A 25,184-nucleotide genomic window follows, 5' to 3' on the forward strand; every position below is an offset into this window, starting at 1 on the left:
TGGCTGAGCAATATTCCATTGCACATGTATGTGTATGTATATTTTCTTTATCCAGTCATTTGCTGATGGACACTTAGGTTACTTCCATGTCTTGGCTATTGTAAATAGTGCTGCTATGAACACTGGGGTGCATGTATCTTTTTGAATTAGAGTTTTTGTCGTTTCTGGATATACAAGCATGAGTGTTTTTACTAGTATCTATATATTTTTACTAAGATTATATATATTCTATCTTAGTAAATAATAAATTTAATGGTAAATTATATGTGTAATTATATAATCAATTATACAGTTATGTATTTATATAATTGTATGTGTGTGTACATACATATTCTGTCTGCAAGGAAGGAAAAGAAATTAAGAAATACTTAAGAAAAATCTTCCAATAATAGCTAAAGAATGACTTCTTATAAAGCTCAAATTGATATATATGTATATATAGAATATATAGTTTTCTATTTCTCATTTTTTCAGCTCTAATATTCAGCACTTTGGCTATGAAGGATCAGGAAACATTTAAGTAGTATACATAAAGGAGAAACATATTCAAGATACACACCAATAAAAATATTTCTATTTAGCTACCTTAAATTAAAAATCTCATTGACTTTTCTTTAAACTTTTGAAAAATATCATAGAAATTGAGAAAATAACATCGTGAGGATTTGTAGTTTGTATTGTAGCACGAAAGAAACCAAATCAAGAATTAGATTACAGGAAGTCGTTTCCATTGCAGCACTGAAATCACATACATACCTTAGTAAATTATCTAAATCATATCCTATAAGGATGAGTACCGTCATTTTGAACATATACAAATGCCACTGAAAAGTGGACCAGGTATTGATTCCTTGGGGCACAGACCACTTTACTCTCTTTCCTAGCATTAAAATCCAGGTATTCTAACGCCAGTCAAACTGATCTTTTTGGTTAGCAGAGCCTTTCACACTAATAAACCCTTGCTTTCCTGATGAAGCAAGCCCTTTTTGGCTTGAAATGATGCATTAATAATCAGTAGATAATTTTAGGTTGGTTGACTGCTACTAATTGAGTCAGGTGAATTTTAAAAAGTCCTTCTTCTAAATGGATAGACCAAAGACAGTGAGGAAATTTTTTTTTAATCTCCTAGGTGCTTTATTTTATTACAGATAGTATATTTTTCTTTAGCTGAATAAATGATTGCAAGGAAGGTAAACATTTCACACGCAAATACCTCTCCTACCAGGCACCCTACATAATTGAGAGAAACATGGAGGAAATCACAAAAAGTATTTTACTACATTTTAGAAAATTCCTAAACTAATTTAGGTAAAGTCTTGAGTGTGAAAGCACATTCCTAAAAAATACATTTATTCTCTTTAATTATAGGCATTTTGGATTTATGTCTGTACGGTGTGTGTAGTTACATTCCATTAAATGTTAAAATGATAATGTATAAAGCTCTGAGAATTTGGAGGGATTAGGCAGGGACTGTCAATTCAAGCAGGGAATTTGATCTAAATTCTAAAAGATTAAAAAGTTGAAAACTGACAGGAAGGCTAATGTTTTCATTATAATATGGTTATTCTCTAGCATGGAAGATACATCTTTTCAGATAATGGAATTTCTTCAGAATATTTTTATTAAGGTAGTTAGAACAAAATAGTTCTGCCACTATTTACTTTACATAAAAGAAAATAAAGAAATTGTGTATTGATAATCAATTTTTATACTTTCTCTGAAAATATTTTATAGAATTTAAAACTAGAAGATGAATTTTCAAGGAAATTTTAGAACTCTACTAACAAGTTTAATTATATGTGAATAAGTTATAGCACATAAATCTACCTGTATATTATTTAAACAAGTGTCCTTTTGAGAACTGGTCAAAGTTCCTATATTATAAAAGTAAGAAAGTCATTCAGTATAATTCCTGTTTTCAATTTAGTTGAAGGAAAGAATGTTAGTGATTCAATTAATAGAGGAAATTAACCTAACAGACAATGGTCAGTGGTGGGACTGTGGGCATTTCTGGGCTCTGTTTTATATAGAAATGAATACCAACAAGTTAGGATTTGAGTTGCTCATTAAAAGCTCCCTATAGCCCCCCAAATACTTCACATTAACTTGACAGTCTGAAATTCCACTTTGTGAGATTGGCTTTGTCTGCCTCTCTTTTCTTAAGAAAAATTTTCTATTAAAATCACAATGTACCGTACAAAAGAGTCATATTAAATGAATTTGTGTTACGACCATATAATAGTTTGAGCTAAATGGGATTTTTCTTGTTTTTTCTTTTTCTTTTTTTTTTTTTTTAACATAAAGATGGAATGATTATGGGCCCTGCCAGTGAAATCAGGACTATGTCAGAGGCTACACTGAAATGTAAGAGGGGAATTGAGATTTTGTGGGCATAAATGATGTTGATTGTGTCTGGAATTTAATAATAATAATAATGTTACCATTTTCAGTCATTTTTCTTGAATAAATACTCCTCAGATTATTTTACGTCTTTGGTTAATTTCCAGAGCTCTGAGAAAGTTGGCTTTGGCAAATTTTGACAGTGTTCTAATTGTTTTTAAGGAGGATGATTTTTGAAGGTTTACCATTGCAGAAGTTCTTTGTTCCCCATGACTACTTTTGATAAGAAATGGAGAATTGATATTCTATCAACTGCAAAATAACAGAATATTGGATGCTCTGTTTGTCCTCTGAGTCTTTATTTCTTTTGGGCTCTCTTTCTTTGCTGCTTTTCTCTGTGCTCCATCCCACATTTAAAAAAAATAAAAATTGTATTTATTCAAGGTATACAATATGATGATTTGGTATACATATTCATAGTGAAATGATTATTGTAGTCAAGCTAATTTATAACTTCTCACATAGTTACTCTTTTATTCCATGCAATGAAAGCACCTGAAATGTACTCTCTTAGCAAATTTCTAGGATTCAGTACATAAAAGGATGCTAATAGATATCTTTTGATCAGCATCTCTCCGTTTCCCCCACCTCCCAGCCTCTGATAACTATTATTCTATTCTCTGCTTCTGTGTATTCAACCTTTTTAGAGTCCACATATAAGTGAGATCATAAAGTTTTTTTTTTTCTTTCTATGTCTGGCTTATTACAGGTTTTAAAATATGTAGAAAGGAAGCTACCTTTTCATAGATTTGTTTGTTTCCTTAACATATTTCTAACAGTGATTTATTTAGAAAGGCTACCTTGAAAATGAAAATTATTACAAAATGTAAACATTTGTGATATAGTAAAACAAGTATTTACTGATAGAGAATTTTAGTTTCTCCCTTGGGGAAATTCTCTCATTCTCAGTTATAATAACGTCAGACATTAAATTATAAACAAATACTATTGTTCGTTATTATGACCAATAAAGCTTAGAAACAATATAGATTTGATAATTGGATAGATGGTTATAATAAATAAAAACATCCCCTGATATTGTGATATATTCCCTTAATAGCGAATTCATTCTTTCTGATCATCAGAGCATTACTTAGTAAGCCAAGCTTATATATTTTATTTTTTTTTGGAAACACTTATTTTTAGCTCTGTTTACTTGATGTAATAACAAGCTAATTAAACAATTCAAAAATTTATGCTAAGGATACTAAGTATACTATAGAATGCCAAATGGTTTTATTTCTCACTGCTTGAGTATACTTATCAGTGTCATGACATGCTTTTTTAAAATCCACATAGAAAGAAGTTTTTAAGTTGATTTAAGTCTTTCCCCAGATTCTTCCTGATGTTATTTATCCTTGACAGTAAAAGCAGCCAAGATAAAGTACAAAATCAGCCCAAGGATTTAAGTACACCTAAGTTTGAATCTGAGCTTTATAGTGATAAATTAGTAGTAGATAAATGATTTGTAGAAGCAGCAAGATATTTAATACTTGAACTCTGTGTCCCTATCTATAACATGCCTCCACACAGGGTGGTGAGATGTGTAACAACTAATGTAAAAGTGCTCAACATAATACATTTTTCCTTCCTTAACTGGGGTTTATAAATTCTAGGAAAGATCAATATAAAAGGGAAAAGCTGACTCTGTAGGCCATCCCTTGATTGAAAGTGGGATTTGTAATAAATTGTATTTTAAAAATTTATGATTGGAATGAATAATATTCAAAGATTACTGGTCCCCAATTCCCATTAAGTCAGTTCTGCCAGGTGGTTATTTGTTTGTGTATTTTTTTAACAACAAATACTTATTGAATTGCCATTAAGGACCATGAATTGAGGATATTACATTAAAGAAAAGGTGAATGGTTGTTGCCTTCATGAAGCTTCATTCTGGTGAGAACACCTGAAAAGACAACAAACAAAACCTCCCCCAAATTGTTAAAAGCAAATAATTATAGATTATTATGAGCACATAAGAAAACACACAGAATGACAGCAACTAACTGCGGGAGGGTGCTTCAGGGAGTGTGGTCATGGATGCCCTCCCTGTGGAGGCGACATTTGAGTCAAGATCTGAAGAATGGGAAGTAAGAGGCATACCCAAAACTGGGAAAACAATTCCTAGGCATAGGGAAGAGAGAATGCACTCTCTCAAAAGTGGGGAACATCTTGGCTTATTCAAGAAACAGAAAGGAGGCCAGAGAGGCATTGACACTTAACAAACCATTGGGAACGTGATGTGAAAAGAAACTGATTCCGGGCAGAAACCAAATTAGGCAGGATCTTGTAACCAAAGGAGATTGGATTCTGTCCTAAGTACAGTAGAAAAGCAGTGGTGTGACTGGATTGGATTTATGTTCTCTAAAGAAGATTCTGGCTGCTCTGTTGAGAATGGATTGGAAAAGGCCAAATACGCATTTATAGGGTCATACCGACATGCCCCACATGCTACCTCAAGAGGACTATGAGAAATGGAAAAAGGGTGTTTGGCCAAGTACCTGTCACATGGTGGCAGATAAACTCGTGACCTAATGAGCTCCACAAAGGTCTTTGATCACCAGATGGTGGAGAGTCCACGTTTCCTCTCCATGCTGCCTGCTCGGTCTCTGCACAGCAGCTGCCCACAGCCTGTAATATCATGTGGGGCTACACAAGGGATGGGGCCTAGATAGCGATGCCAGTTTGCCATGCCCTAGGGACAGCTACCTCAATGTGGTCACTTTAATACCCAAGATATAGTTTCATATTCAGTATGCAAGGTCATCCAAGCATAAGAACACTCATTGAATGAAATATCCAATGCTTAGGAACAATTCATCTTCACTACCATAAAATGCGAATTTTGTGTAACTACTATCCAATTGCTGGGAGAGATGTTTTTTTCTCATTTACATTTGGTGCATTCCATTAGTGCTAGGTTTCTTGTGTACATGGATGTTGTCCATGAAGGACTATAACCCCTTGATATCTGTTGATTAGTAAAAATTGAATCAGTTGATCCTTAACAATCTTTTACCTCCCTGGAGCATTCTTTCATTAACACACCATGGGGTTTCAGAGCTAGAGTTTTGTCACCTTATGCTTCCATGGGAATTGTAACAAGTTAGGAAGCAAAGAGTGGAATGAATTTAGCCTTTAAGATGTGAGATATTGACACATTGAGTTATTGTGAGTGAAGGATAGCTGTAGTACAGTAGTTAGAGCAAGACTTCTGTTTTGCATTTATCTTCTTGAAGGACAGCCATAGAAAATAACAAGGACAACATTAAGAAAATAAATGGAAAAATGACAGGTACAGGAAAGAACACTTTTTATTATATGAATTGAGACTATGTAAAAAAGTTATTGGACTTTTTGTCTTGTTTTAAGGAGAGAGAGCATTGAATTGGCAAAAGCTACTCATTTATTTAGTGGTTGCCAAATACAGCGCTAGATATTCTGCTAGAGATTTGACAGTTATGGTTTTGCCAAGGTTGTTTGGGAACACTTGATGTCTTTCCCATATGTTGTTAGAAGGCAACCCTAGAACACATGATATAAGAGCCAGGCTGGAAATGGAGCTCTTTGTGGAATCTGTTTTCTTTTTTTTTGTTAAGTTTTTACATAATGACCCTTAATCTCTATCTCTTTGCTGGTCTGAGAGTGATGGCGGGAATGGTGCAAATTTAAGAGGCCAAGGTAACATCTATAGCCCAACTTAGAGTCTAACTTTGTTTCTGAAAGCAAGCAAAACAAACAGCAGTCATTACAATATAGCACTTGGAGAGGTCTAAAGTTAAATGGTCTCCATTCATTTCCTGGAGGATTTTTAGACCTTACTGTTGATTCACTACAAAACTGTCCTAATGTAGTCTAGCTAACTCCAGAGGGAGTGGGTCTGAACAGGATGCGGAATTCCATCTTCTGGTCTTGTGGATGATCTTTTCTGATCAGGGTGAAGTTGTTGGTGTTGCAGTGAGTGATTGCTCCTATTCCCTTGTGCTTCGTCTGGCTTTGCTTACGGAAGCTTTTATTGTTATTAATATTTAACATTGACTGAAGGCCAGCAGTGCTCTAGGTGATGAATACAGCACTGAGCTAGCTCTGGTCTTTGTCCAACTGGATAATGTCCATTTATACAACTAGGAAATAGAACTTGCTCTATGTGAATATTGGGATAAATAGGACAATGTAGGGGGAAAACAAATAGTCATTAATATTCATCAACCTATGGCAAATTACCGATGAGCTCTCATTGTATCCTAAAAAAAAGTAGTTAATTTTCTAAGGAAAAGATTTAATATTTTCCAGCTATAATTGGTCTTCTCAGCTACTTGCACTTAAACATTTATTTTGGAGTTACTAAGAATAATATATTCTGAAGGTAGTGTAGCAAAATCATTCTAAGTTTGATGAATTACTTGAGCTTAATTTATAGGAATAATTATTGTTAGTTTTGTGGATAACCATTCAGAAATGACTGTTACAGTCTAAAAATTTTTGTTATTAAAATTACACTAATCAAATACATCAGTATCTTATCAAAAACAAATGAAAACTAAAGCAAACAGAAGATACTATGCTGTTTTGTTTTGTTTTTTTCAAATATTCTTCCTAGAGGCAGAAATTATTTTGCTGCTAAGACTTCAAGGGATGAATATTGGTTCTTCTACTTGCCCTCTGTGTTTGAAGAAGGATTGATTTACGTCCTGCCTTTTTCCAGTTTGTTCCTCTAATTGATACAGTACTGGATGAGAATAATCCATTAATAGCCACGAGTGTGGTTTTAAGGGAAGTGGAGCTGCGGAAAGCATTAAACTAACAAACAATGTGATTCATTTTATTTATTTATAACTATCCTGAAAGAAATAAGTTGGAGGTGTCATTATAATATAATCTTTTATAGTATTAGGCTCCTGATGCTTTGTGAATTCCCTTGATTTGCTTTGTGTTTTAGAATTTTCTTGGCAAACCTGTAGAAGTTCCTTTGACTGTCACATCTAAAACTGTATCTTTCCAATGACTCTCTTCTTGTTTTTCTGGCATACTTTTAAGTGAACTTGTCTCATTCCTTCTTAATTATGAGCCTTTAAAGAAGGAGGCTGAGCCTTACTCATCTGGTTGTCTTTGTGTATACAGTGGGCCCAAAGTGAGAAATTTTACTGAGCTTAATTGATTTTCAGATTGAATTTTACATTGTTTGTGAGAAGAACTCAGTGTTAGAAAATCTAATACCCAGCTTCAAATTTAGTTTGGTTTAAAGGTGATAAAGGATAGAAAAAGCAAGAAAATTGGAAAGTAACTTTTGCCCCAAATTATATAAAATTTGTGTACAAAACACTTTCTGGTGAATTTATATAATCATATGAAATAAACCTTTTTCATTATACCAATGATCATTTTTCTCAATTAAAAAGTAACACTTAAAATGTAAAACATGTTTATTATAAGATTACTACAGAAAATACTAAAGAGCAAAACGTTAACAATAAAAGGTTAACAATTTCCTTACCCATAGAAAACTCCCACATACCATTGAGTTTCCTTACTTCTATCCTATTTGATATCTATTTAAATTTTCTTTTCGTAAATAAGGGGTCATATCATGCATATAATCTTGTCATGGCTGTCTTATCTAATAAAATATTCATTTTTCATGCTATTAAGTGTTCCTTTTATCAATATCTTTATGTCATAATATTTAAGGATTATTTTCTCAAAACAGTGTTCCATTATTTGACATTTATATATTTTTGGAATTGTCTTCTTTCATAAATAATTTAATGATGAACATCTTTGTAGCTAGATCTTTGTGCATACTCTTCACTGACAAAATATTTTAATAAATATGCTCAAACACATGTGTTTGTCACAATCACTGATGATTCATAAAAATCATTAAAATATGCATCTACAGTAATTATTGCATTTTTATTTTTGAAACAGCAGTTCATGGTTATAAATGGGAGAAACATTTACTTAAAAAATCACACTGGAGTGACAAATTTAATTTTGTAAATTAATTTTTCCACTGCATCATCTTGGTTGCCAACTTTTTCAAATTTCTAGCATACATATTTGATTATTCCTCAAACACTAACCCATTGCCTATCAGGTGCTAGGTCCTGCTTTAGGAATAAGAAGATTAAGATCACAAAGTTCCCATGCTTAAACTGCTCATAGTTTCATGGGAATAGACTTACAGAAATGAGGTAATCTTGCAGATACAGAGCAAAGATAAGGTTTAACTTTGCAGCGGTCCCTGCAAATATGCATAAAAAATTAACAGTGAAGAAATGAAGCAATCCTAAATGATAATAAAATAATAGATCAAGAAAAGACTAAGCTCATAATATGCGCTAACATTTATTTAGATATGATATCTGTATAAGCTATCAGTGATTGTCGCTATTGCTAAACACCAGCGTCTTTATGAAGCTTACTGTCTAACCTCTTAAGTTAAATAGCAGTAAATGCTTTGTAGTGTATATTGGGATTCTTGATAAAGACGTAATGAAATATAATGAATAGAGATTTGATTTACCAAAAACTTTGTTATAAAGTAAAAGCATATTTTACTATTATTGAACCATCAAATAATGATGAAACTCTTAAAGTATAAGCCAGTATATGTATTTTAAATTTTTTCTATTTATTTGAATTCCCTTCTATGTTTTGCTATTTGATAGATCTAAAAAACCATAATGATACATTCATAGCTGGTGACATAAATATCACAATTACAGAGTCATTTTGGACTATGCTTAATTTTTCTTTTGCCATATATTCAACTCGATGTATAATATAATGATAATGATATACAGACCTTATCATTGTTGATTTATTTATAATTTCATAAGGGTGCTTGAGCGTCATCTATTTAAATTTCTTCCAATAAGTTCTCAATAATTTACTTTTTTAAAAAAATGACAAGTTCAGACCTCGTAATAAGGATTACTTTGATGTTCCAAATACCTAGAATCAGCAATATTTTCACGATCGTATTGATTTATTCCAGTCAGTGTTAGGGAGAACAATGTCAGTTTTCATTTCTTTGAATCAAAGTGGAAAACTGCATGGGTGAAACTGTGTAATAAATAATGTCCACATGCTATTGACTGCCAAAGAGAAGAGTTAGAAGGAAAGAGAAAACCAGCCATCAGCTCCTTTCCTTAAAACACACGTGAGCAACCAGCTCAGGTGGTTTTGTGTCCTGATCACTTGTCCTGTAACTATTACTTGTAGGCATGTCATGTAAATTCAGTCTGTTATTTTCAGGATGTAGAACACACCTCTACATCCTTAGAGAGGAAATGGAAGAGCTAGTTGCACAGTGAGTGCTTGGGCACTTGTAAGGGGTTTATATCCCTGCACTTAGATCAATAAATTTAATTTCCTAATCCTAGATATTCAGGGCTTTATGGTGAATGGATGGAAGTTCTGTTGACAAAATTGTAGGCCAAGTGGCTGTTACAAAATTATGAATACCTTAGTCCTACTGTGGTTGGGAATATGATGGGAGAGGAAAGTACGTAGGAAAAAATATGCACTTACTGAAAACTTCTTATTTTTTTATTTAAGCATTTTTATAGAGTTGTTTTCTATGAGGAAATGAAATAGGCCTGTACTTATATAGAAAACTGCTTCATCCTGAAGTCTGTTTCCCTGAAGAACAAAGGAGATCTAACAGACAATGTCAAACTGAAATTATCCTGAAAGACTTAAGTAAAGATTGTTTACTGTTGATACTTTATATTCAGTATTAACTTAGAAATGAAAAATATTTTTAATATAAGTATTGTTTTATCCTCTAAGTATTATTTCATGATAGTGAGCAATAGTTTTTTCTTCTTGTAACAAACTGTAAATATCAGTAACATACATAATTACCAAATAGTCTCTGTGTTCACTAGACTTGAAACATTGGTTAGATGTTGAAGAGAAAATGTTTAAAAAAAAAAAAAAAGCTTAAAGAAGTAGGGCCTACATCCCATCTGTAGGATCTTAAAATATAATTTGAAAGAAAAGTGCTGAACAGAACAAAGACAGTTAACAATATAAGGTAGTTTAATGAAGTCTCAAATACTGTATTACATGATATACATGTAATAAATACTGAGAAAGGAGTGGTCGTAAGGAACTATTCAGAAAAGTCTTTTAGGAGTCTCTCAGAAGGAATATTGCAAGGAAGTTTTACAAAGGATGTTTCAAGTAGGCTTCAAGGGGAAGATCTGTATAAGGGCATATGTAGAGCAAAGAATAAAAAATGTGAACCTTGTTATGTAAGCAAAGAGAATTCACTGAAGAACTTTTGAGGAAGAAATTTTTGTGTTTGGTGTTTGTGGAATATTGGATCACTTTGTTAACAGTACATGCAATTACAGGGAGGAGGATGTAGTGATGTGCATAGGCAGAGGTCACCAGCTGGGAGAGTGTTGAATTGGTCAAATGTGAAATAATGAGGCCACCACTGGAGAAGTGGAGATGGGAATAAGAATGAGTGGGCTTGACAGACCTGAGAATCTAACTGATGGAGATAACTCCCCCTGAGAAGTAAGGGGAAAGCTTTTCCTTTTTTCTTTGTAAAAGTCGGTTTTGAGACTTTGATAGAAATGCTGAGACACCATAAAGATCTTGAAGGTGGTAAGGATGGAGACATAGATTTTGATGATGATGAGCTAGGAATGTGTGAATAGGTTCAAGTTGAAATGCCTCAGTAACCAAGGTTATTTGTATATTACTAGATTTGAATAGTAAATATTTAAATATTTACATGATAGATATTTAGATATTTAAACAGAATCTGTCACTGCCTATGTGGTTCCAGTACCCCAAGAAGGAGGTGGTATGAACCACAGAGGCAGGTAAATGCTCTGTATAGACTGAAGAATAAAGTTGTTGACAACTGAACTTTGTACATAGATTGAACATGTATCAGATCAGGAAGAGAAAACATGAGGAAGGGAGACAGGGAAGGAATGGCTAGGGAGTAGAAGAAGTAATTGTGGTACAATAAAAGCTAAGAGTCGAGGCAGCGTCACAAAAAAATTTGTCCACAATTAAGAGGAAGGACATCTACCATAAACCATAAATGCTGAAGAGGATGTGGAGAAAAGGGAAGCCTCCTATATTGTTGGTGGGAATATAGTTTGGTGCAGCCATTATGGAAAACAGTATGGAGATTCCTCAAAAAACTGGAAATAGACTTGCCATACAATCCAGCAATCCCACTCCTGGGTGTATATCCAGAGGGAACTCTAATTTGAAAAGATACATATACAGCAGTGTTCATGGCAGCACTGTTTACAACAACCAAGACATGAGAGCACCCTAAATATCCACCGACAGGTGACTGGATAAAGTAACTGTGATATATTCATACAATGGAATACTTACTACTCAGCCATAAAAAATAATAAAATAATGCCATTTGTAGCCAAATGTATGGACCTGGAGATCATGATTCTAAGTGAAGTAAGCCAGAAAGAGAAAGAAAAATACAATATGATATCACTCGTTTGGAATCTAAAAAAAAGAGGACACTAATGAACTCACTACAAAACAGAAACAGACTCATAGATAGTAAACAGTCTTAAGGTTACCCGGGGGGGGGGGGGGAGAAAGAGTGGGAAGTGATAAATTGGGAGTTTAAGATTTGCAAATACTAACTACTATATATAAAAATAGATAAGATTTCTTTTGTATAGCACAGGAAACTTTATTCAATGTCTTGTAGTAACCTATAATGAAACAGAATATGAAAATGACCATATGTATGACTCAAACTTCATGCTGTACACCAGAAATTGACAGGTTGCAACTAAGTATACTTCAAAAAAAAGAAAAAGAAAAAGAAGGACATCTAAATATGACCTGGATTTTTAAGATTTTGCATTGAAATACTTAGAGAAATAAGAATGCTGAAAAACAGATAGGTGGGTTTAATAAATGAGTGGAAGATGAGAAAATTCAATGGATAATCTCAAGGAATGGTAGTTTCTTTCTGTTTAAAAAAAAAGCCAAACTATTAACTTCTTCAGAAGACCGTATCTTTTGGTCTGGTCTCCTATATGATAAAAGGACAAAAAGACAAGATCCTGAAAAGTGCTAGGGTAAATCAGTGCATAAATTAAAATTTTTGTTTTATTTTGACAAGTCCTCTGTACAGAAAACAAAACAAAACAAAAATAAGGCAGCCTATCTGTAAAGAATAATTTCAACTTTTTTCCTACTGCTACATGTTAAATTTGAGATATGGAACTACAGGCCATAACAGAGAAAAAACAAGGTTTGGGTTATATACAGTCTTATTACCTTACCACCCAAAGAAAATATTTCAAAAGCCAGTTAAACAAGAATGACATGATTAAAATCATGAATCTATAGATTCAGGGGGAAAGTGTATATTACTAAAAAAATGCTGATACTTTAGTTATCATTAGTCATTTCTTTAGGAAAAAACTGTAACTGCTTTTCCCGAGTAGATCAAATCCTGTTGTGTGTGCTTTCATGAGGTGATCTGTCACTTCAAAGCTATCATCATATTTTATATTTTAAGAACATGTATTAGACTATTATTTGAATAAGGTTTTTTCCCCTAGATGAATTGTAAGTATCACGAAAGCAGGATGCTTTTATGTCTAGTTTTTCTCATCATTGTAACTTAGCACCTAACACTGAACACTGTGATTATCACAGAGCGTCTTAACCCTCAGCACTATTGACATTTCAGCTTTGATATTACCTCAAATATCAATGTCAAACCACAATTTCTTGCTAGTTCTTTGTTGAGGGGTAAGATGGGGAACTGTCCTTCAGCATCCCTGAGTTGTAATGAGTAGAATATAAAAACAAAAATTGTCTCTAACACTGCCAGATGTCCCTGAGAGCAGGCACAAAATTGGCTCTGATGAGAGTCACAGGGCTAGCACACAGTAGGCAGTCAATAATTGTTGCAGGAATAATTAGCAAATTATCACCACTTCACTACCAAACAAAGCCTGCACTGAGAACCAAAGTCCTACAGAGTGACCTTAGATATAAGACATATTCTTTACTTCTGTCCCTTAGCTGCATCCTGTCTCCCCATAAAATAAGATTGATAATCTCCTACTTCTATCTTATAAAATGAAGATTCTGTTTCTTCATTTTAGCTTTACTCTTAGTTGAACTTGTCTGTTTAAAACTTTGATTCTTGCCACCCACAGAGGATTAGGAAATCTTGAGAAATGTAGTTAAGGAAATGTAGTTAACTGAATTTGTTTAAAGACCCAGGATGTAAATGAATTTCTATATAACCTGAGTTGTAACTTCAGTGATGGAATCAATCTGACCCAGTAAATACTCTCATTCATTATGTGTTGGAGTAAAACTCCCTTCTGAGCCAGAGAAAATTAAGATAAAGCATATCTTGTTTGGCTCTTTCCTTAAAAGTCTATTTCTTTAAAATTGCAGCTGTTACTTGGCTACAAACTTCTAGCTGAGCAGAAGGTCACTTACTCGTTCATTTGTTTAGCACATGGACTGCAGTCCTCTATAATAGCTATTGGCACATCTGGGGACATTCACAGCCTCAGTTTCTTCTGCTGATAAATTCTGAGTTATTCTTTTTAAACTATTGTATTTTATGGGTCATGGTGGGGAAACAGTAGTATTACTTACCAAGCCCTACTTTTTGTAAGCAACTGTGCTATGGAAAATGTCGATTATTAAATACTTCTCAGCTGACAAGAAATTAACATAGATAATATTCTCACACTTGTACCTGATTGTACACATTCAAGGCACTTTCTAACTTTCCTTTTACCCTCACAATAATCCTCTGAGGTAGCCAAAGTAGGTTTTGTTTAACTGCATTGTACAAATAAATAAGCAGGATCACTTTAATCCACTCAGACCAACTTAATATGTGAAGAACTTCATGACTGTGAACTTGGTTTTTTTAGATTGGATTCTTTGTCCGCTGTGAAATTAAATTTCGCACTTCCCATAGGAGTTAAAAGTCAACTAGTTGACTTTCAAAGATGTTTAGATGTTTTATCCTTTTTTTTAATGTATCATTGAAAAATTAGAGGAAAGAACAGACTGGCTATACTTGGTATGTCTCTGCCAAGACAACAGATGTGTACCAAAATCTGACTTGAAGAGTTCCAGAAAACCTTACAGAGAACTACTCTGTGCACAAAATGTGATTTTTCTTCCTTCTCTATCTTACTTGGATGCGTATGCAGTACTCTGACGTGTACAGATTTAAGTACCATCAAATTATTAGTAAGTTTTTCTTAGGTAATTGGAAAACACACATGCTTTATTTAAGACGGGTCCAAAAGATGCACTTTACCCAGAAACTGTGTTTTGTCTGAATGGAATCTGTCTAATTAAGTAGAGGTAGCTCAAGTCTTTTGTTTGTTTTTTTTTTTTTAACTTATTTTATTGAGTTATAGTCATTTTACAATGCTGTATCAAATTCCAGTATAGAGCACAATTTTTCAGTTATCCATGAACATACATACATTCATTGTCACATTCTCTTTCGCTGTGAGCCACCACAAGATCCTGTATATATTTCCCTGTGCTACACAGTACAATCTTGTTTATCTATTCTACATTTTGAAATCCCAGTCTGCCCCTTCCCACCCACCGTCCCCCTGGCAACCACAAGTTTGCATTCTATGTCTATGAGTCTGTTTCTGTTTTGTATTTATGTTTGTTGTTGTTGGTTTTTTTTTTAGATTCCGCATATGAGTGATTTCATACGGTATCTTTCTTTCTCTTTTATCATTCTTGAACTATAGTCCAGAACACTCTGTGGCATCCCCAGGCCTATTTGCCCTCAGACCCATTCCTTGCCTTTTCTCTGCTATCCTCCTCATTGGCAGGGGAGCTGATCCTTGCAGCATGTGCTTTCCAGGCTCCTCTGACAACTGCTTCCATCTGGGTATGGCCAGTGGGAGACACTGATGGCAGATTGGAAAGATGGAGAAAAGGGGGAAACCTGAGTGTGCAACCAACCGCCTCTCTCTGCACTGGGCAGCCTCAGCAGCCACTGGGCAGGCCACTTCTAGGTTTTAGTCACACAGTCCCATCCCTCTATCCCTGCAGCCCTGGGGTAGTGATGCCCTCAATGTTGAAGAACATGTGTGATTATCCAGCCACTCCCCGTTGAGCCTCTCGGCCACTCCACACATCTATAACAGTCTTTCCATTAAATTCTGTCTCTTCTGAAAACTGACAGTGACTTCTAGTTTGGACCTCGACTGATAGTGATTTTCATTGCTTTGGTTTCCTTTGGGAAGAGAACAGGGTAACGATGTGTTTCAGAAGCTTTTTAGCCAGCAACTTTTCTGAGCTGACAGAATTAGCAATGTCTAGATGTGTCCAGGTCAATATTAGCTTGAGGGCCAGTGTTAAAGGAAGAAGGACTATCTGGAATTAGAAGAGAAGATGCTGCAAAATTGGAAGAAAATCTATGATACTTAGGAAGAACATGTATGCTCCCTAAATAGTGACCTCTGCTTTGTCTGCCTTAAGTTTTGTTTTTGTTTTTTGGGTTTTTTTGCTTCTAATGAGAGAAAAAAGATTGATAGTGAAGAACCGTTTATGACGACAAATGTAAATAAACTTTCCCCCAAAAAGTTAAAATTCTATTGTGGTATCTACTAGAATTACAGGAAAAAAAAATCTGCAAAGGATTAAGTGCAATTATCTTAATGTAAATTGCTAAAAGCCGCTAATGCCCTATGCATCAGGGGAGAGGAGGGCAAACATCCCTTCAAAAACTGTCCTCCACGAGGTGGAGAAGGCAATCTGAGATTACAGGTTAAAGAGTCCTCAGGTTCATATCTTGGCCAGGAAGTTGGCTGCCTCATGACAGTAGTGTGCAATTTCCAAGTGAATGATATGTATTATGTTTCCAAGGTGGAAGAACTAAGAAAAACAGAAGACAAATCTCTGTCCTGAGTACAGAATTCAACCCTATTCTCAGAAATTCTAAACCAGATCCTACCTTTGAAAGGAAACCTCTAGTAACTACCTTCCTTATCTGCCTCATCTCTGAACTCCTCTCCCTAAAATGGAAATATAAAAGCAGCCACTGCTTTATAGAGCTTCAGAACATTTTAGGAATAGCCTACTTCCCTATCGTGGGTCCACTTCTGTTCTCTATTTATAAATTTTCATTCCATCTGATGATCCTAAATGTGATCTGTATGCCAGTGACTCCCAAATGTGTATCATGTGCATTGACCTCATCCTGAGATTTCATACTCTTACTTCCAGTGGTTCAGCATTTTGACATGGCCTACAAGTGCACTTAGCCCCAACTTCTCAGCTGCTTGCAAGCTTTCCCTGATCTTACCTCATCATGCTTCTTTCTCACCTGCTACATTCTAGCCAGATGCACCTTCTCATTCCCTCTTCACTACTTGAGGACCAGCCATTCCTTCTGCCTTCAGAATGTTCTCCACTGATCTTCACAGGCTTCTATCCATTCAAATCCCAGCTCAGATGGCACTGCCTCTAAGAGGTCTTCTCTGATGACTCAATTGATATTATCTAACTTTCTTATTTCATTCCACTAAATAATGCTTAAACCTCTTTAAAAGTATTTGTTTATTTTGTGCTCCTTCCCTATTATGACATAGGCAGCATTAGAGCTGGGATCTACTCTGTCTTATTCCCCACTATGATTTTAGGACTTAGAACAGATCCCTTCACATAATGTGTCATCATATATTGGCTGAATGAATGAGTACATTCTACTGTAGGGGCGTCGAAAACCAAATCAGCATCATTAAGGACTGGAAGTTAGTCAGAGGGTATGGCGTCTCCCTCCCTTTCCTTGCCCTTGAATACCAGCCTTCTTTTGGTCTTGAAAATCTTAGTATTGAGAACAGTCTGCTATGGAGAGATTTCTGGTGTTGTAGAACAGATTTCCAACTAGGCTGATCTGTGTTCTAAACTGAACTGTTCTCTAGGAAAAAAAATATGTATAACTCTTACTCCTTTGAGTTTTAAACAACTTATAGTTCAGATACACTTTTGTCCTAATGGCCACATTAACTAACAGAAACCTTCCAGTGTATTTGCCCTCTCTCTGGTCCTGAGACTGTCAATTATTATTATCTGCATTGCAGATGTGTGTAGAGTAGTGGTCTCACGGGCACAAAATGTTTCCAGGTATAATGTACACAACCAAAAAGCAGTGCTGTTTAATGAATAAGAATGTGATGAACTGTGCCATTCAGAAAACGTGGACAGAGAAAGCAGTCTAGGTTTTAAAAATTCATTGGGTTACATCTTGTTTTCCCAGCATTAAGTCTCAGTGCCTAGCAGATTTTAATAAATGTTTTAATTGAATTAACTTTAAGATATGTTAGTTTCTACATTTAAAAAATAAACTATCCTTAAACATTATTAGCTCATTTACTTATTTGGGCCTTACATTTATTTTATGCTACATGGGAAAACACTCTACGTAGAATTTTCCTGTAATGTCCTATTATAAGAAAGTAAATTGATTGTATTAATACAATATGAAGTATTCCTTCCCTGCACCCCTTATATATTGTATGGTGTTAGTAGTTTGCATCCTGAAATTCATGCAGTTTTTCTTAATTAATATTGATATTGGGTATTTTTCTTTATTTCATAATACTTTTATTCTGAAAGGAACCATAAACTATTCTCCCATCAAGTTCAGAGTCTTAGTGTCAAAATTGAAGTATCTTATTTGCCAAATTCAGATTGATGACTCTCCTATATGCGTTCTCTTCCGGAAGAAGGGAATTACAAGAGCGTGTGTCTACATGCTTTGGAAAAGCGTGTGTAGACTTAATATAATTTATTTGTTAAATGTTTGGTAAAGCCATCTGGTTGTGGAGTTTTCTTTTGGAGAAAAATTTTTATCACAAATTTAATTTCTTGAATAGATATGGACTTACCTGTTTTTTCCTAAGAGAACTTTGGTAGTTTATATCTTCGAGGGAATTTATTTTATGCAAATTGCTAAAATTTACATAAAATTGTTCATAGTATTATCTTATTATCTTTTTAATATATGTAGTATGAATAGTGAAAACACTCTTGATGTTGGTTATTTGTGAAAACTAATCTATATTCTAAATTTGAGGTTGCAAGATAAACAATTCAGTGAAAGTCTAAAATAATTCATAATTCTTGTGCAAGGCTAAAACTTTTCTTAGCTTAAATGTGTTTTTCAATAATGAAAATTTTAACAAAATCTCAAAGCACCCCAAATTTTAGTACAGATTTCCCAATTTATGAATGAGAGGGCTGGGATGCAGAACAAAGGGCTTAAACAAGTCAAGGTACATAAATCTATATTTGAAACTATCCCAATTCTATGTCCTAATATTAAATCACACTTAGGAAATTTTTAGCCAAGTATGCTTTGTTAAATTAGAAATTGGATATATTCCTCAGGGGTTATTAATGCAATTATATTTCTTGTTCAAAAATATTTTGTAATCATATAAATACCTCCTTACTTGAAACTTAGGTAAAAACATAGAAACATTTTCTAATTATTGCTTTCTGTCTCTCTCTCTTATTCTCTCTCTCTCTGTTTTTGTGAACACTGTGATTCTTCTGGTCTTTGCAGCCACCTGCCCATCTCTTAATGCTTGTAATGTGGCAATTAACCAGCAGCTTCTTAATGACCTAATTAAACCATAATGATTGAGGTACAAGGCACTTCCTGGGGATTAATGACCAACTGAGAAGAGTTGATGGCCCATGGCATAGCTGAGAGCCATTAACCCCAACCAGCCATTAATCCTGTGAAAACACTATGTACAGAGATTATTATTATAAACTAGAAATGAAAACAATGAAGTATGGTATATTTACATGCAATGGAATTATACTTGCTAAATATAGCACCTTAATAAAGGATAAATGTTTGGATTGCTCCAAAATAATCATTCAACCTTTAGAACTTACTGTCAACACTATACAAATGTTTAATGAATTAAATAAGCACTTCTTGAGTAACTTCAGTTGCAAATTACAGAAGACAGATGGATCTAGGTTAAGTCAACCAGAAGAAAGTTGTACTTTCTAAGACCTGAGGTCAGAAAGCAGTTGAGTTCAGAAATGAGGGGAAATGGAATTTAGAAAGATATGTGGAATCCAAACAGTTCTCTGTATCTCTCTCCCATCTCTCCCTCTCTCTAAATATGTATCTTGTCCTCTCCCTCCGCAAATTAGTTTCCTTTGTTTCAAAGACTTATGAAGAAATAAGGCTCATTGCAGTGCCTTTGGTATCATTTCTCATATTCAGTCACTCAAAGAGATGGTTTCTCTTTCTAAATTCCAAATACATGTTCCTAAATTAAGGAATCTGGCCAATATTGGGTCAGGGAACTAATTAGGGTTTAACGATGGCTGTATGTGTCATGTATGTGTGTGTCTACCTTGTTAAAAAATGGCAAATAATCCCACAAAAAATGCAGACTGTCCTTTGTCACTAGAGAAACAGAAAACTACAATGAGATATGACTACATACCTATTAGGATAGTTTAAAAAGATTAACTATACCAAGTATTGGCAAGGATAAGGAGAAACTGGAACCCTCATAAACTGTTGGTGGGATTTAAAAGGCTAAAATCACTTTGAAGAACAGTTTCATGGCTTCCTAAATAGTTAGAAATACCCTTACCATATGATCCAGCCATTCTACTTCCAGGTATTCACCCCCTAAAATGAAAACATATGTCCACATAAAGACTTGTCCATGAATGTTCATAATAGATTCATTTGGAAGAATCACTGTATGAAAGCAATCCAAATATCCATCAACAGGAAGCAACATACATGAATGTCAAAATAATCACACTGAGGAAAACAAGCTAAACCAAGAGTACTCACTGTATAATTCTGTTCACGTAAAATTCAGGAAAATACAGATTAATTTATAGCAACAGAAAATAGATCAGTGATTTTGTGAGTTGAGAGGTGGGAGGGAGAGATTACAGAGGGGAATGAGGAAACCTTACAGTTTATTATCTTACTATCTTGATTGTGGTTATGGTTTCATTGGTGTATTCTTATGTCATAACTTGTCAAGTAGTACACATCAAGTATATACAGTTTATTGTAAGTCAAGTATACTTTAATAAAGCTATTTCAAAAATGGCTATTCTTTGCCTATCTCCGAGGCAGAGACAGTAATGACAGAATAAGGACTTGTTAAGTGTTCAGTTGTCCCTCAACCTTTTATGTGCAGGATATTTAAGGACCAATAAAGTGAGTTAAAGCACAGTTCTTACTTGTAAGGACTTGCCTACATCTTACTTGTAAAGCATTTATAATCTGCCTATTAAAGGGCATAAGATGATTTTTTTTTAAAATAAAACTTGAGAAGATAATTCAAAATATTATATATTAAGGGAGATATAGCTGGAAAGTGTTTTAAAGCAGGGAGATATCATTTGCAATTGAAGATTTAAGAAAAGGCTGTATAGAAGAGTGGTATTTGAAGTGAGACGGAGAACATACAGAATTCTAGTGAGCACAGGATGCTTAGATCAGCGAGAGCAGGAACTCAGAGGCAAGAAAATTTGGTGTGTTATTAAAAAACACTAAAAAATCCAATTTTGCTGTAGCATAGCATGTGAGCTGGGGAGCACTAATAGAAAAAGGCAGAAAGGTGAGTTGGAGATGATATTGTTCAAGCTCTTAAGTATAGCAGTTAGGATTACATTTAATGTGGGGTTTCCATTTCCAAGTAAGATGTAATAGGTTGAAGCAGTCATTTCAACAGAAAGAAGTGGATGAATTATAAAAAATTACACTTCTTAAAACACTGTAGAGTTGTGGAACCAAATAAGACTATATGAATTAAATTCTAGAGAGAGAGAAGCTTTCCTTGGTGAGTTGAGGTTATCAACTGAATTTTTTTCCCCTGGAGGAATATGCCGAGGCTGAAGATCCCCAGTTAAGAGGCAGAAGGACTCTAATAGGAAAAGGGAAACCAGAAGAGCTTTGGGGACGTATTGTCTGGTATGACAGATTGAAATCTAGAGAAGCCCCAAATGTGCAGCTGGTTTTTCTAATAGGAGATGTGCTGAGTGCTATGGTAGTAGAGAAAGTTGGGAACTTCAGGAGGACACAGTGAAGTAGTATCCAGGCTTCTAGTTCTCTGGCATCAAAGTTATTCTCAGGGAAGGGGTTTGTAAAAAAAATACATTGAAGCTCTCTTTGCCAGAGCAAAACTCTGCAGCAGTGGATACGTTGGCTAGGGCGAGCCCTGCCTCTCTTCTCCTGAGAACGGGCCAGCAATGGTGCGGGTCTTCGGAGACAAAGGCTACAACCCAGCTGTGCTGCGCCCCTCCCTCCAGCGCACACCAGCTTTCTTTCTTTCTTTATTTATTTTTATGGAGGACCCAGGCTATTCTGTTCTGTATACATTCCTCTCTTCCTTTAATCTTTTGTACTTCGTCTGACCTACGTCATAAACTAGGTGTAAATTTATTTTTTTTTAATAATAGTTTGATTCTTGATCTGTCCTAATTAGCAAGGAGAACATTAGCTTTCTCTGTTTAGACCTCATTTCACTTCCCTAACTATCCAGAAATCCTGAGAATTCACCCCCGCCCAAAGGAGAGAAGGGATAGACATGCTTCAGAGTGAGAGGACAAGAAAAGTAATCATTTTACTACTGATGTGAGTCCTGAGGGAATCCAACATCAGCCACTCTCAGCTACAGATTCTGAGATTCTTGCTGTATGCCCAGATTACCAAACCCTTTTCCTCGTCATAGGTATTTTTTACTTAGGGGTCTCTCTGTCCTTGCCTGGTACAAATCCTTGGTGAGGTCAGACCATTTGCATATAGAGAAGTTTCTCCAAGTTTGAATTTCATCCTTTTTCTCGTAATACCTCTTTTGGGTTATGCAAATTGTATTGCTCCTCCTTGCCCCTCAGCAGTTATCATTAACAGCAGCCTCAGAACAAAGAGTTCTGACACAACCTAACTCCAAGACTGCAAGAACTTGCTCCTGCCACGTTCACTTCAGCATTCAGAACCCACATTCTTTAATGAGGGGTTAAACTACTGTTCTCAGTGACCCGTGAAACACCTGCATCAGAAGTACCTGGGGTGCTTATTTAAACAGCAGATTCTTGAATCTCATCCCAGGTCCACTATATCATGGTTTCTTGAGCTGGGTCCTAGCATTTCTTCACTTTCAGTCAGCTCTGCGATTCTTATGTCTAAAGTTGGAGAACAGCTGAAACAGTTGATTGCTTCGAACCATTTACATGCAACTCTAATAATTAATACATACTATGATACAGTATATAGTCAGTAAATTTCCCCCTCCCTTTTAGTAGATACTTTTTTGTTAAACAATAAAAAGCATTATTCTTTCTCTCAGTATGTAGGTGTGTGTGTGATGTGATGGAAGGTGGAAAGATTCTGGATGCTTCTACGAGTTCATTGAACCTACAAATTATTTCATCCTGGGATCATAATTCCTCCCTACACATAAGTCACTTAGCACTAAAGATATGACGAAAATGGTTTAAAACTGTTAGCATGTTTTGTTCTACTATTAATCAAAAAGTCCTGTCGTGCTTTTCCATTCACTCCATTCCAAAAAGCTTCAGAAAAACAGAAAGAAATTGGTTATAAAAATGAGTCACTAGTAATGAGGTGATACCATTATTTTACAGATTAAACAGTCCACAGAATTTAAGACTTTATCTTAATGCTACTATGTAACATGCAAGCAGTTTACAAACAAAGACAGTTGAGAATCGGTCTTATTTAAGTGTAGTAAATAAAAGGAAGGGGATTAATTCACTATCACTTCAGCCTGATTTGAGTGAAAAGAAACTGGAGTTCACCCCCTTTCACATGTGGAAAATCAAACAGGTGATTGTAGAGAAGCTGGGATGACATCATTAGTCTTTCCCAGATAAATGCCTAAGTGTTTGCCACATTAATGTGCCACCGGATAAAAATGTTTGTCCGGATTCAATGGAAAGATCAATATGAAGAGAAAGATGTTTTACAGGCTCTGTATTTCCTTTCTAGAATAACTGTCAACTCATATGATAAGAATGAAGGTCAGACAATTCTAAAGAGGTTTCTCTCTCAACTTTCAGAACATTAATAAACACTTTGTGAGCACTATTCTTTTGCACATTTGTCAGACAACCAATCCTGTATCTGTGATTTCAGAAATTACGTGAATCCTGGAAACTAGATATAGATCAACTCACTGAACCTTTATCTTCAATTGAAATTTAATGAATCAAGCAGTATTGAAAAATGTGTCATGTTCCATTGTGATGAGAGTGAGCATATTAATGCCACAGTTTGGTCTGAGAATGTTCCTTTAATTTCATACCTGCATGGTTAAAGTCCTTTAAAGCAGAATGATCTGTGATGAGCTTACAGAGTATATAATTTCCTTTAACTAGAGAAGACTTCGAAGACAGCTGTATTAGAAATTTAACTTATTTCCATGTTCTCTGTATCAGCCCAGCTGGGCAGGCTTCCCTTGGGTAACATTTTGACTTACTTTGCTGTATTTTTGTGGACAGACTTGGTAGACACCATGAAGAACGCTGGTGCCAAACATAGGTTGTAGATCTACAGTGGCAGGGAGCCCAGGTGAACATCTCAGCCTGGGAATTACAGCCCTTGCGTAGTGCCAACTGTCCTGCAGTGTCCTCATCTCATTAAAGGTTAATTAGTTTCCTTTCAGCCTGTAGCTCTGTGATATATTATGAGGGTCATAAAATGATATGAACACTCACTTGGCATGAGATTGTGGACTAACCGTATTCATTATGGAGGCATAAATTCTCTGCTCTGGGGCCACTTCTATTCTGGCAAAGCAGAAATAGCCTCTAGGAAAATCAGACTAAATGTTGGGGTATTGTTCGCATCCACACTCAGGTGGTGAGCCTGATCCATTACTAGATGGAGAATAAACTTCTCAGGGCCAGTAACAAAGTTACTCCCAATTTCAGAAGGGGACGTGAGACCCACAATTTTATTATATTCTGTAGGAAATTCGATTTAAGAAGCTACCACGGTAGGAAAAAAAACATGAAATGAACTTGTCAGAGCTTTAAAATCTCTGTGTTCAATTTACCGCTACCATGTAATAGCTATTGGCAGGGTAGAAAGAAACAACAAAAACAAAAGGGTGTGAAAGCCAGTTCTTTAAAACCTGCTGTAGGTGGTGAAATTTGAAAATAAATTTTGAATAATAATCATTTTTATTTCAGTATACAGGGATTCTACAGACCTCCATATAACTAAAAAAAAAAAAATTACAGGTTGGACAGTTCCTAGAAATCAGGCATTACAAACAGCTGATTATAATAACTTATTAAACTATTTCACCTTCAGTATCTATCACACCACTTCTTTTTAAATAATAGTTTTTTATTTTGATAAAATACACATAACAAACTTTATCATTTTAAAAGCATTTTTTAAGTATCCTGTTCATTAGCATGTACCACTTCTTTCACCATAAATTATGAAATATATCTACATCATATTGGACTCACAATGATTGAATCATTGTTTTCCTAATAATTGTTTGAAAGGGAAGTATGTGAGAACCACTTTAAAGACAGTAAACTGCATTATAGCATAGTTAACAGGAGTATGTTATTCATTTTTATTAGATATAAGACCTATGTCCTGATTTCTTGAAATAGACTGTTTTTCCAAAATTGGTATCTTTTTTTTTATTTCTAGAGCTGTAATTCATTTACACTGCAAATACTTATGGTATAATTTCTTGAAGTAAATA

The sequence above is a fragment of the Camelus bactrianus genome, chromosome 22 (assembly GCF_048773025.1).
Source record: "Camelus bactrianus isolate YW-2024 breed Bactrian camel chromosome 22, ASM4877302v1, whole genome shotgun sequence".
Classification (NCBI taxonomy): domain Eukaryota; kingdom Metazoa; phylum Chordata; class Mammalia; order Artiodactyla; family Camelidae; genus Camelus; species Camelus bactrianus.